Raw genomic sequence first — 13,454 nt, 5'->3', positions numbered from 1 at the left:
AGAAGATATTTTAAGAGACAATAGTCATATTCAATAGTAATTGGCTGATTTTTCAAAGATTGTTTTATTTTCCTCCCTAAAGAAGGGGAAAATACTAAGAAGTAGAGTAACTGAGGCCACTCGATCAAGTGTAAAATCAAAATTAAGTTGTTAAAATTCCAGTAACTAATGTGTAGTGGCAGCCAAAATTATTAAACATATTTCATAGAAATCCGCGGACTAGTACTAATGAAATCTGGTTTATGTTGATATCATTGTGGTTGTTTCTGAACTTTCAAAAATATAGAAATGATTTTCTTAAATCCTATATTTTCAAAATTTGTGAACTATAGAATTTGTTTCATCTCATATTGTCCACAAAAGGAAGGCAAAACTGAAAATTTAAACCAAATTCTAGACCATAGGAGATGAGACTTTAAGATTATTAGAAACACACACAATATAGTCTCGAATCATTTTCTTCTTCTATTTTAGAAATATGAATTCAAGGCTTTCACAGGGCATGGGGCCCGATAAAGTTAAAACATCACAGAAACCAAAGGCTAGTTTCTCCAATGAAGGCAGATGTTTTCCATTCCCAGTGTACCTTTGTGTATGCATTTCCATAATAGCATGAACTATAATCTTCTTGTCTCTTTGATATAAATGTTCAATGAGAGTAATACCTCATGGCTACATATGGTCATTTTATGGTGGGATGTAAAAAATGAACTTCATATGTCTATGAGGAGACCAATATATTGTAGATTGTTGGAAAGAATGAGCTTACAGAAACTGTTTAGTTCAAATGCCACATCATTTTCTTGTCCTCTGAATCTAGGCAAATAGTGAGCTATATCAAATTGTGAACTGTATCAAATATTGAAAAATATTTTCTCAAAGAAAACAAGAAATAATATGAAAAAATAACTAGGGAAATACTGTTTTTAAGAAACAAACAAAATATTCACAAACTTTTACTTGTAGGAGATGGGGGAAAATTGTCTATATAAGATCTTTGAAAATTTGTATCAGAAATTTGTAGTTATTAAATTGTTTATTAACTATTAACAATTATCCCTCATAAAACTACTCATACTAGATGTTGAAGTGATATAAGATACATCAAATGCAATTGCATGATATTCATGCTGTGATAAGGCTTCTGACATTAAGTAAGCATGGTCTTTATTAACCAAACTAAAATATAGTTGAACATAGAGTAGCAATTGGGCATTTGATGTTAATAACAGATCCTAGTTGATGTTGTACATGTGTAAATTAAACTTTGAGGTGTGAAGAGAATTCTGAAGACTTAAAGATGTAAAATTGGACTTTGCTACATTATTTGCAGAACACGTTTGAATAATATGTTACATTACCATTATGCTAGTGATAGTATATTTTTTAAATGCTTCTTATACGAAGTGAATCTTATATCAAGTCTGAATTTGATAAACTAAGCTTCCATTGTATTCTTATGTCATCTTACATATGGTATATACTTTTCTCCTCAGATCATTTTTTGAAAAGAAAGATACACTATTAATAAGAATGAAATGCCTCTAATTTTTATCCAGGCAAGATGATTTTGGGGGAAAGGAATCTACTGATGTGAAATATTTTATATATTACAATTTTATAGATAGGTGGATAGATAGATCACAGATATCTATGTATCTATGTATCTATCAGTCTATCTATGTATCTATCCATCCATCCATCTATATATTGAGAGAGAGAGATACCACTGTTTTCCCAATTCACCCAAAATGGATTTTGTCATTTAGGATTTCACCATAATCAATTAGATGTGGGTGTGCACTTCTTCATGACTTAATGTTACTCTCCCTAAATTCTTGCTTTTGCATTTGCTTACTGAAAGCACTGAAACAGAGGAGAAAGAGAAACCATTTTGATCATATGCATACTATCTTACTAAAGATGGAATTTGAAATATGCTTGATTTATTGAGCAGTTCTTGTTGAATTGTTAACTTATAAATGACAGTATTTTCAGCATAAGATTCAATCAAATTCAGTTACATATTGAGTATAAAGTGTAACTCCATATCAGATAATTCTAAAATATGGATGAATAATACTTTTAATAAAATTAAGGTATAACTCACTGTTTGAAGACATCTTAAAAATCTACTGAAATTTTTCCATAGATAAAAGCATACAATGAGTATAATATACTATTGAGTTAGTGGTTCCTGGTCACTGAAATCAGACCGAATAGATTTATGAATTGAATTTATGATTGAAAGTAATAACTGTTATTCATAAGTAAATTTCAAAAGTAGATTCCTGAAATCATTACAAGGGACTTCAAAAGTCACTTAAGACATATTCTCCTATAGTGAGAGAAAGATGTTTAAACATTCCGGGTGGGAAAACGTAGTCATTAATTAAACAACTTTTTTGACAGAGCTCACTATCTCAAAAGTTTGCTCAATACAATTGTGAAGAGCTCAGTAAATAGAAGGACAGTCTCTATGTTAAGCCCAAATCAACCTCTCACTTGCTTCTAACATTCAATGATTTGAGCAGCATAAATATGATTTCAGAGTCATATGCCAGTAATCACTTTGTCTACTCTCATGTTCTCTTCCAGTGAAAATATTCCCCCCAAATAAAAATATATATATAAATACAAACACACACAAATGTATATACAAATACATACATATATACACAATATGTGTATCAAAATATACATATTTATATAAATACATATATATGTATTTATCATATACAGTTTTACAGGCTTGGAACTATGTTTATTCTTTATCAAAATGTACTATATGTATTGTCAGAGAGATGAAATTAGTACGTACTGATAATATATGGGTGAGATGTACACATATATGTGTGCATGCAAGCAAACGTGTGTGTTAGTGGTGTTTTCCAATAGTTGTTAGTGAAAGTTTATTCAGAATTCTCAAGTAAGGAGTTCACATTTTTTTTTAAATTTTTTCTTGTATTTTTTAAAGTATAGTTGATTTACAATGTTGTGCCAATTTCTGCTGTACATCAAAGTGACCTAATCATACTTATATATACATTCTTTTTCTCACGTCATCCATACCATCAAGGGTTCACATTTTAGATGACTCCATCATTGTATAAAGAATTTATAGAGCTTTTAATAACTGAAGTGAAGTTATATTAGTTCATTTGAGATGATATATAGTATTTTATTTCAAATTGATATCAGATTAAAATGAAATGAATATTGCCTACTTTATTTGGCAAATATATACAAATACATGTACCTAATTAATATACATTTATAATTTATATATCCATCCTAAATAAGTTTTTATTCTAAAGAATTTAACTCATTAGACAATGAACAATAATTCACCTCCTGTTTTCTAAAACTAGGTCATGCTCATAGCTTAGAGAATTACACAGGCAATAGAAAATAGCAGTAGTGTTACTTCTATAGATATTGCTTCTTTGCCAAATCTAAGGCAATGTTGAGAATATGTTCATAAATAATAGATTTGTAACTCTTTTTCATAATTTAGTTACTAGGTAGAATTTTTGTACCAGAATACACTGAAATTATGATTATTTTAGATAAAATATATTTGTTGCTTTCTTTCATTCCTGGATATCTATATTAATTTTTATACAGAAGCCTTAACACATATAGATATAATGGTACAAATAAGCCTACAGTAGCAAGGCAGAAATCTGCTCACTAATGTCGCTTCTTCTTTTTTTTTTTTTTTTTTTTTTTGTCTTTTTGCCATTTTCTTGGGCTGCTCCTATGGCAGATGGAGGTTCCCAGGCTAGGGGTTGAATGGGAGCTGTAGCCACTGGCCTACGCCAGAGCCACAGCAATGTGGGATCCAATTCATATCTGGGACCTACACCACAGCTCACAGCAACGCCAGATCCTCAACCCACTGAGGAAGGCCAGGGATCAAACCTGCAACCTTATGGTTCCTAGTAGGATTTATTAACCACTGAGCCACGACAGGAACTCCTAATATCACTCCATCTATGCATACAGCTGGACTGCAAGTACCAGTCTCCTGTGAAGTATGGTTTTGTGCCTGGACATGGACTGGGAGCTCAAGTGGCATGTGTGTTTCCAGACCTCTGCCAATAAAATTTTGTACACATGTTCCCCCAGCCTTACTTCATCTCAGAAGTCTTATTCATAGTTGCAAGATGGAGATGGCAGCATATGTCACTGATGTTTGTATTGTGTACATTTCACTCCACAAATGACCTTGAGTAATATTTTACTGCTACATGTTAAAGAAAGTTCCTATATATTAAGACACTGAAATGCAACCCTACATCTGAAAACAAATCTGCACCATAAAATTAGTGGATATAATGATAGCTAGTTTGTTATCTGGAATTATAAAAGAAGATTAAAGTGGTTTGCCTTTATGAAGTTGTTCTTGCCATAAGACATTGTCAAAGTAGGAGTAAGATAAGTCTCCTTGCAGTCTTAAAGAGGAGCCAACTTTCAATGTCTGAATCCATAGGTTTAGTAGATTTACAGGTATAGGCCCCTATAAGGGATAGGATGACAACTCAATTGCCTTAGATTTTTTTTTTACAGTTTCAGTTACCTAAGTCAAATTATATAAAAATGCAGAAAGATATTTGCAATGAGTTCTTAGGAAAATGTTTCATTCGAATTGTGAAAATATTCATTATATTCTATTTTTTAAATTTGATATCCCTTACTGATATTTTGAAACTAAGAAAAAAACTGAAGACTTAGAAACTAAAAATCAAAAGCTACAAACTTCTTTTAACTCAAATTTTACAAAAGAAGAATTTATCAGGTGCAAGGAATCTATTAGAACATAAAATTTTCAAAGTCATTGTCATGTAAAAATGTCATTTTTCTGGAGCTGACTCTCTCTACTTATCATATGAAGTGATTCACCAGGTGCACCTGTCATTTATGTATTCTCTGTGCTTTCACTTGCTCATTCATTCTCTTATCTCATGGAGAGAATGGGAATTGTATTCAGAGCACTATGCTGGTGACCTCGGGCAGTAGGAAGCAGTCTCATCCGTGGCTCCAGGAGATTAACATATAATGAGATAAGTGGTACATATCAGCATATAAATAATGGACCAGAGAATGTTCACTTTTACTCTCTCATTAGCTCAACAAATTATTATTGAGCTTCCTGTACATTCCTTCCCTGGAAACCTAAAGGAGGGTGTGAATGTGGTTGGAGGTGGACAGCATGATAGAATTTAACCAGAAAGCAATATGTGAGTGAGCTTGAGTGATAAGGATGACCTGGAGACATAAAGAGGAAATAATATACCTTTAGATAAAGACATATGGATTACTTGCCATATTTGAACAAACAGTCATGTATTTCTAAATTCTTAGGCATTTTGAAGAGGGATGGGAACTGGACTAGAAAAGCAAATATGTTTCTGATCTTTAGGGCCTAATATTATGTGACACACAGTTTAAACATTATCTTACAAAGGAGCTACTTGGGCAGGGATATAGGTGTTTAAGAATATGGGCTATGTCCAGAGCTTTAGGAATTTGATAGAGTGAAAGAGTGAGTGGAGGGGTTTCCAAGACAGATGAGGAGGAGGATGCTCTGAGGAAGGGGGCAAGCCTTAGCAAAGACAGGCAGAGGGAAAGAGGAAATGCCTTGGAGTTTACATTCATTCCTCAAACATATTAATGCATTCCCATATCCAAATTACTAATTTTAGTACATTTTAGGTATGGTAATATTTTGCTTTTACAAATGATTCATAACAACAGATTGTAAATATAGGGATGAGAGTAATGACTATTTGTTTTTGTACATTTGAAGTAAGAAAAGCTGGGATTTAAAAATTGAAATTCTACCTCTGGAAAACTTCCTTCAAATAGTGACACAGTTTCCAGATTTATTGCTTGGGTTCTGTTCACATTTCTATTCTAAAACTCCATTTATATGGTTTCAGTAAAAATTCAGTCCCAGCTGAAGCTGGGTATACCAAATATCAGCTCTGGAGCAATGGTTGTTTTTACCAATTTTCCAGAAGATTGATTTAGATTGTTTTATGTTTTATGACTATAAAAGAACAAAACAGAAAAGGATTCACTAGCTTGATATTTTATTCTGTCTGTATGTGTTAACCCCTTTATTTCTGGCAGTTCATATACCATTATAAGTAACATAAACTGAGTGTAAGCAGTGTATGATTATACTATTAATAAATAAAACATTTGGGCCATTAACAAATAATACTTTTATAATAAGAATAAAAATGGCTAGATTTCTTCTTTATCTTACCTCTTAAAACATCTAGAGGCATATTTTAAAATCATACATGTCTACATATTAATAGTGAGGTCTGACAAGAGTTAAGCCCTGAATCTGTGGCCCATTTGAAACTTTATTAAAGCTTATTTGACTTATTTTTCCTTTCTGAAACTGTGGCCCATTTGAAACTTTATTAAAGCTTATTTGACTTATTTTTTCCTTTCTGACTTCAGATTTAATTAGCAAACAAACAAACAAAACTAAAAAAAAATGGTATTCCAAAACAAAGTCGACCTCACTGAAGCTTTAATTCCTTGTCCTAGTTCTAACCCTTGGGGATAGTAGATATTTGATTTGAAAAGACAGGGTTAGCAGATTACATGAGTCAATTTGGTTAGTGATCATTTCTAGAAAAATCAGTAGGGACAAAGAAGCGTAAGCAGTTAGCACAAGTCTAAGTGGATATGCAGAGAGAGAACAGGCCCATTACAAAAGGTGGGAAAGAAAGGAGACTGCTGGTCTGGGCCATCTTAACGTCAGAATCATAAGAAGATTTATATTATTAGTCAGCAGACAAATAATATTGAACCAAAGGCCATGTGCAGTATTCTTTGATATATCTTTCCCCTAGGTAGAACTTGGCCTATTGTACTGACATATCTAAACTCCCTATAGGAATCAGGGGTGGACACCTGGATGATAGGGACTTTTGCTGAGAACACAGACAATGAAGAATGATGTACCTATGCTTCTTGAAATCCTATCACACCCATCATATTAAACTTACTTTACAAAATGGAACTTACTGGTTGGAAAGTAATCTGTTTAATAAAACTTTAAATATATGCAATGAGTGCGTTGGCCAAATCCCATGGGTGTGGGATGGTATGCTCTTGGAAACATATGCTTGACATTGAGAATTTAAGTATGATGATGCTTGCAATGACTTCTATCATCCTGATGTAGGTTTTTCCTTTAGTAATTGCCTATAAAATATAATGAATTATAATAATAAAATCATTCAGTATATAGTATTTACTTAATATATAGAATTTATATATGTACAGGTATATAGAATATGATGTTAGTATGTACAATTATAGAATATTAAATGCAAAAGATTGATGACCCACATAATAAATTTAATCCAATAAATGTTAATGAGCATCTGTATGTATCAATGATATCTGAAAAGACTTGTAAGCAATATAAATATAAATATTTATAAGAAGAAATATAAGGAGAGATAATCCTGGTTTGGAAAAGTTTTAAGTCAAATAGATAAACTAGGAAAAAATACAATAACAATGAAGCTGTTATTTGCTGCACTTTAATAGTCATTTAAAAGTGCTTATAATGAAATATGTTTCGTGTCATAATTTAAGCACCCTAAAGTGTGACGTAAATTAATACCACTGAAAGCCAGTTTAAAGATATTTGAATATGTTTGTGACAAGAAGTATGTGATCACCTTCATAAATATCATAACATTTAAGGAAGGAAAATAATTAATGCAAATATGCATATGTTTCTATTAGGTTCTTAAACAAATAATGTCAGATAAATTCAGTAGTAATAATATTAATTTGGTTTAAAACTAATTAATAAACAATTTATTAACTATGCCAATAACTTTTGTTAAATATGAGTATAAAAAGTGTCTAAAATTCTCTGAGTAATTGTCTTAGGAAGTTTTATTTTACCCAGCATGAATTCCAAATATAAATTCATATGATTGATGAATCATTTAGAACCAATGGTATATCAGGAAAATAATTTTTATTCAGAGTTAAGTGCTATTTAATAGATTCTTACTCATTGGTCAGTGCTTCTTATTTGCAGCTAAGATTAAATTCTCCAGAGGCAGAGTTTTAAACAGTTAATCACCCACCAGTGGGTGGCAGGCACCTAACAGCTGATGAGGCGTGACCTCACAGAAGCCTGCTTAACCCATTAGCTCATTTTAATCTCTACCATATATGAGCAATTACCTTTCATTCTTTTTTTTTTTTTTTTTTTTTTTTTTTTTTTTTTTTGTCTTATTTGCCATTTCTTGAGCCGCTCCTGCGGCATATGGTGGTTCCCAGGCTAGGGGTCTAATCGGAGCTGTAGCCACCGGCCTACACCAGAGCCACAGCAACATGGGATCCGAGCCGCGTCTGCAACCTACACCACAGCTCACGGCAACGCCGGATCCTTAACCCACTGAGCAAGGCCAGGGATCGAACCCACAACCTCATGGTTCCTAGTCGATTCGTTAACCACTGAGCCACGATGAGAACTCCCTACCTTTCATTATTTTATTACACATACTCATTTGTTCTCTTCAACTGTTTCTAGGATAAATTTTTAAAATCTTTTTTTTCAATAAAATATTTGACTTTTTACTTTTTAAAAAGGTATTTTGATAACTGTGACTATTCTGTGTTCTCAGAGGAAAGCACATTTTTTAAAGATTGAATTCACTTCAACTGACAGTAGTACAATTCTTTATTCAGATTCACCATAAATACTTGGGACTTACTATGTAGAAAGTATAGATTATTTCTGGATGTCTGCTACCTTTTGTGTTCATTCGGAAACCATAAAGTCACATAACACTAGCTTCAGCAACATCTCATTCAGTATTTCAAAAAACTGTTCAATGAACTATCATTTTGCTAAAAAATTTTGAAGTATGATGGGTATAGGTCTTTCATGCTCAAAGTGTCTAAACAGGACACTGTTTTCTTCTTTTTTGGGCTTTTTTCCATGGGGGATCCTGTGGAGATGTATCTAAGAGGACTTTGCAATTGAGTTCTTTTTCACTTGCTCTTATCATAAACAGAGTTTGGCTCTCAGTTTCAATTCACTATAAACCTCCTGCGAAGATAGTGAAGGTGCAAGGTACTGAGATGAGCAAGACAAGGATCCTGCTCACAGGATCGCTTGAGCTGTATTACATCCATCTTTGGACTTCTAAATTTTCCCTTTGTTCCTTTTTACTCCAAATGCTGTGATAAAGTGAACTGCAGATTACATCAAACTTGAAAAGATAAATGCTGTGGGTATAAGATTTATTTAACATGTTTGGTCCAGTGAGAATCACCTTAGGCAGCTCTTTGGCGAATGAATTATCAAGGAAATTTATACTATAAATAATCCCTTTATGAATTGTGTCAGTTTCTTCACTAGTGGTAATGTGTTTCCAGATTTTGAATATTATTCATATATTTCATTTTTCTAAACCATATCCTTATACTTTCACTCAGTGTAAGTTATTGTTTCCACCCAACACTTAGCTGACTGAGGTGCACAACAAATGACTTATATGGATTCACAGGCTAAGTAGTAACAGCTTACATTAAAATGCAGGTATTCTACTTTCTAGAGCCTTATTTTTAGTCAAGGCTGGTAGTAATCACAAAAAACCTCAAAAAGTTATTTGATTTGATAAGCTGAATCAATGGAGACAATTCAGGCTCTAAATATTTAGGTTCTCATCAGGATTACAAACCCAAATTATGTTAATATATTATTGTAGATTTCTTTTAAGACACTTTACATATAACATGATAGTACTCAGTTTTCATCATGAGCCGAAGAGAGAAATCAGCTAGGAATTATTATCCACAGGAAACCTGACTTCATATAAGTGTCTAAAGCAGATCTTTTGATTCCAAAGCCAGTGCTTTTAGCTTTACGTCACACAAATGGTTTAAATTTGTATATATTGAGTAATTTGGTTTGACTTTGATCATATTATATAGTTTCCATAAAATAGTCTGACCAAAAGAGAGTTAAATTTCTTTTGCTAAGATGCACTGAAAATTGTAAGCTCTGTCTCTGTGTCAGTGGGATTTACGTTAGAGGAAATGAAATTGAACACAGGGGGTGAATAACACGTCTTACCCATATAGTATCATCACAGGAACCTGAGGTTTTCCCTTTTGGTGACTTATTTTTTTAAAAGACAGGAAATATGTGATAAATATTTTTTTAAATAAATCATAGATTTGAAAATGGTTGATATAGCATGAAGTCTTGTTGGGGAAATGACAAATCTGTGTCCCACTATTTTCCTCTAGAAACTGAACAAGGCATATATATTAGGGAGTGTAGGAGATAGATATGAAATAGATATTTTTACAAAAAATCTGCTGTAACCTAATGGAGTTGCAAACACAATAATATTTTTTATAGTCAATAAAGACCATTTTTGAAGATGTTTGCAAATCTGTCCCCTTATGAAATTAGAGTTAACAAAGAATGGTAATAGATGGACTATAATCACTAAGATGTGTATTGCAGAGTAAGTGGGAGGGTGATCTTGAAAAAGTATATTTAAAAAGTATATTGAAAATCCTGAAAATTTAGAATTTTCCCCAATATTATATATTAGAATTGTCTACTGCTTTCACAAAGCATATAGGAAAGATAGAAGCAATTAAAAACTATGTGGCACTTGGGATCCCCTCTTTTTCTTGTGTTTCCCCCCTCTTACATAATGGGTTTTAAACTTTGATATCCAAACCACTTCTCCTATTCCATCAAATGTGCATAAAATATTTTAAACTGAATTATTATTATAAATTCATACCCAGTTGTGACAATTACTACAGAGAATTCCATATACCCTTCACCCAGATAACATCTTGTAAAGATATCACAACAAGGAAATTACATTGATATAGTCCCTCAATTTTTTATCTGGGTTTCACCAGTTTTACATATACTTATTTGTATGTGTGTGAGTGTGTGCATGTAGTTTGATTCAGTTTTATTACTTGGGTAGGTTAATGTATCCATCATCACATTCAAGATGCAAAACAGTTCTATAATCACAAGAATTCTTTGTGCTGTGATTTTACACATTAGTAATAACTAATCTTTTCTCTATTACTTTATTTCAAGACACTGTGTAAATGGATTTCATCTTAGTTGATTTAAAGAGTTTTTGACTGTATCACCTTATATATTTTAGTAGTTTTTCCAGGTGTTGAAATATTATACATATATGACTTATCATAGTTTATCAGTTTTACCACCTCTAGTAAAATATGGAAAACTTACTTCCTTTAGGCCCCATTGCCCTGCCACTTTTTGTTTTGACTATTCCTTATACACACATTGAACACTGCATCAGTTGATGGTGTAACTTTTATTTTAACCATCAGATAATCAGGAGAAGAGTAACCTATATTACATTTACTCATATTTTTGTTCTCTCACTTGTTCTTTTCTTCTTTTCTGTTTGAAGAACTTTAAATTTTCTTTAAGACAGACCTGCTGGAAAAACATGTTCTTAGTTTTCTTCTTCTAAAAATATACTTATTTACTCTTGATTCTTGAAAGTTAGTTTCACTAATTTAAAGATTTCTGAAAGAAGTCACTATCAATTGCTCTTTTATTTTAGCACTTGAAAAATGCACCACTCTCTCTGAGCTCCATAATTTCAAATGAGAAATCTATTGTCATTTGAATTGGTGTTATTGGTAATACGTCTTTCTCACTGGCTGCTTTAAATATGTTTTCTTTGTCTTTGGGTTTCAGGAGTTTAATTTTGCTGTATCTTGATATGGACTTCTTTGGTTTTATCCTATTTGAGTTTGCTTCTCTTCTCAATTTTGTGCATGTATGTCTTTTGCCAAACTTTGTGAAGTTTTTGAGCATTATTTCCTAAATTCTTTCAGCTCCACTCTTTGTCTTCTTCTGGGACTCACATGGCACTAGTGTAGGATATTTTGTTATTGTCCCCAAAGTCCCTAAGACTCTGTTTTTTGTTTGTTTTTTGTGTGTTTTTTTTTCATTCTATTTTCTCTTTCTTCTTCAGATCAGGTGAATTATATTGCTCTGTTCACTAATTCTATCCTCTGTCATCTTCATTGTACTATTAAAGCAATCCCGTGAGTTTTTATGGTAATTGAATTTGGGGCTTCTATAATTTCCTTTTGGTGCTTTTGCTGAGATTTTCTACTTTCTGTTTAAGATAAGTAGTAATTTCCTGTTAAAGTATTTTTATGATGGCATCTTTAAATTCTTTATCAGATAATTCCAACATCTGTCTCAACTCAGTATTAACATCTGTTGATTATTTTTTTCTCATTCAAGTTATGATTTTCCTGGTGTTTGGTGTGACTAGCATTTTTTTTTAAATCATGTCCTTGACATTTTGGCTAGGTGTTAGAAGATTCTGAATGCCATTTATATCTTCTATTCCAGAGGCAGTCGTTTTTTTTAGGTTTAGCACATAGGTCCTGGGTTATATTTGTGAACCATGGTTTTACCAATAATTTAATTTTCAGAGTCTTTATGGCACTATTTGGCCACTTTGAGTTGTCTGTTTCCACTGGGAGTTGCACCTATCTCTTATTGGTGTCACCTAAGGAGGGTAGACGAACTTTCCAGGTCAGGGTTCTTATGGCTCTAGGGGGGATAATTGGTACTTTAACTCATTGACGATCACTGCAAGGGCTGGGTACTTATTATAGAAGGATTGACTCACTGCCTGTGCTGCCCAATTTGCCACTGTTTTTCAGTAGGGAAGAAGAGCCTCCAGCCTAGTGGAGAAAGAAATTGCTGTCTATGACCATTGATGCACCTTCTTGATTCCCCTTGCAGGTGGCCCAGTCTCTGTGATGCCCCAACTTGATTCCCATTGCACATGGCCTGGTCTCTCCCAGAATTCCTAGTGGGACTCCCATTTTATCTGTGATAAAAATGAGTCTACGTAGGCTACTTTGTGTTGCTGTTATGGTTGGGGGAAGCTGGGCCTCGGTTGTCTTTTGCAGTCAGTTTAGGAGGCACTGTGTTGTTCCTCAGGTTCCAGTGTCTCTAACCAGTCCTCTTTCCTCTTTCCACCTTTCTGAGTACTCTTTTAGCTGCCTCTTGCTTAAATCCAGTTGTCATAGCTGTGCTTATACACACACACACACACACATATATATTGATATGTAAACTTTTTCATATTTTTTCCCCCAAAATGAGTAAAAGGAGCATAAATCAGCCAGTTGCTAAGAGGTATTCTGTGAAACAAGGGGTCTGTGATAGAAAAGATGCTTTGAACCAGAGAATATATTGAACATAACTAACAGACAGTACAGTAGAGGAACCAACCAATCAGAGTAAATGGAAACATCAGGTACCTTAAAGGTACTTTTCAGCTGAAAGTCATCTCTTATTTTAAGAGAAGTGTAACTGGTGTCTCTACAGGGGAGAATTTTCAATA

General features: G+C 33.0%; 1 protein-coding gene across 5 annotated transcripts in view; it reads left to right on the top strand.

Moving 5' to 3' along the window:
• The window catches only part of CADM2 (cell adhesion molecule 2), a 1,071,168-nt gene that overhangs the window by 872,293 nt on the left and 185,421 nt on the right, over positions 1-13,454 (top strand). The gene's annotated exons all lie outside the window — the stretch shown is intronic.

The sequence above is a fragment of the Sus scrofa genome, chromosome 13, assembly GCF_000003025.6.
Source record: "Sus scrofa isolate TJ Tabasco breed Duroc chromosome 13, Sscrofa11.1, whole genome shotgun sequence".
NCBI classification, from domain to species: domain Eukaryota; kingdom Metazoa; phylum Chordata; class Mammalia; order Artiodactyla; family Suidae; genus Sus; species Sus scrofa.
Note: the sequence above shows the minus strand (reverse complement) of the source record. Positions and strands in the feature narration are given on the sequence as shown.